At 21.5% G+C, this 1780-nt stretch overlaps 1 non-coding gene across 1 annotated transcript; it reads left to right on the top strand.

Annotated features, from left to right (window-relative positions):
- Nucleotides 1-1494: 1494 nt before the first annotated feature.
- Nucleotides 1495-1567, top strand: TRNAK-UUU (transfer RNA lysine (anticodon UUU)). Its single transcript has one exon. It is a non-coding gene; the product is annotated as a tRNA-Lys (tRNA).
- Nucleotides 1568-1780: the final 213 nt, after the last annotated feature.

Here is a 1780-nt window from a genome sequence, read left to right on the forward strand (position 1 = left end):
TTTTTTTGTATATTTGGTTCCTGAAGCTGCAGGGAGAATGTTGGCTTCGTATTCTACTTGACCATTTTGGCAAATATTACGAAACAATACTAATTTTATATGAAGATAGCAAAAGTAATTGCAATTCTATCGAGCTAAAATCTGGATTTTGGTTTTCTTTACTCAACCACTCAAATCCACAAGCTAGGGCAAGTTTAGTCCACTGAACTATGATTTTTAGTCCCCGTGTTTTTGTTTATGAATGACTAATGTTATGATTACTTTCGTAAAAGGAAAATTTTCCCAAAGAATAACCACTCATAGTCATAACAATTTATTTTTTTGTTTTTGTACTTTTGAAGAAAGTATAAATATGATTTATTTTTTGATGAACAAGAGTTCAATATGCATGTTTCAAATTAATATAAAATAAAATAGTGGTTTGTTTTTAAAATAAATTATAAACTATTTTATTTTTAAACGCTATGAAAGATATGTAAAATATTGTTTTCATAATCGTGGAGATTATATTCTAATTTATAGTAAAATTCTTATTACATATTTAATCATCATAAATTTTAGACTTAATTAAATTTTATGTTTATGATAAATTTGAATATTTTTAATTAGATTCTTATTACATCTTTTAGTTTGATTGAATTTTTAAACTTTTTGTGTCCTTGATGAAAATATCCTATTAAGATAAATTTAAGCATTTTTTATTGATTTTTATTTTTATTTTTAGTCTATTAAGTATTAAAGAAAAATAATTGAGTTTGGAATTTTATTTTATTTTTAACATGTTGATACGCTTGTTATTTTATTCGGTGGTCTTATTTATTTGTTTTCACATATTAAGAGATGTGAGATTAATATAGAATAATTTTATAGTTAATATAAAATAACATTACAGTTAATGCAAAATGATAAATATTTTTTATTGTTTTCGTTGAAAATATTTTTTTTTTATTAGTGATGGTAAAGAAAATAGTATTTTGGTTGATGACCATGATGTTGTAAAAACTATCGAAAAATATGCCTAATTCATATATTTTCAATTAGAACAATACAAATAATTTATTATTATACATTAACTATAAAAATAGTTTTATATTGATTAAAAAAAATACCACATTTGTTAATATATGAACATAGAGATAAGTAATAAATATACAAAAAATATAAGAAACATATTATTCAATTAAAAAAATTAAAGACTTAATCGAAAATTTTTAAATATCTAATACACTAAAAATTAAAAAAAATATATAAATACCTAAATTTGTAATAAGCTTTAAAATTAATTAAGTTTTTTTATCACCAAATTCTTTAGAATTTATTACTTGCTTTTGAAAAACTTTAGAAAGTAACTAATATGCTTTAAGAAATAAAAATAATCCAAGATTTAATTTTAAGCGAAGAGATAAATAAGACAGAAGATAAAAATGGACTTGGAATAAATTATAAAATATATTCAATATGTTAATTATTACATACAAGTACAAAAAAATGTAGGCCGTCTTAGCTCAGCTGGTAGAGCGCGTGGCTTTTAACCACGTGGTCGTGGGTTCGATTCCCACAGACGGCGAAAATGTTTTTTCTTAAATCTTATAACTTTTATTTAAATCTTATTATCTGAAATAATATTTATGCTGAGGAATTTTGTAAAACAAATGAATAATTGATTTTTATCTAAATTTTTTAGGTTATCTGTTTTATTTTTATAACAATATTTAATAATTAAAGTAATTTTAATATATATATATATATGGGTTTTTTTTAGTGAAATAATGATGCAGAA

The sequence above is a fragment of the Vigna unguiculata genome, chromosome 2, assembly GCF_037176805.1.
Source record: "Vigna unguiculata cultivar grain cowpea cultivar isolate G323 ecotype 2 chromosome 2, ASM3717680v1, whole genome shotgun sequence".
Classification (NCBI taxonomy): domain Eukaryota; kingdom Viridiplantae; phylum Streptophyta; class Magnoliopsida; order Fabales; family Fabaceae; genus Vigna; species Vigna unguiculata.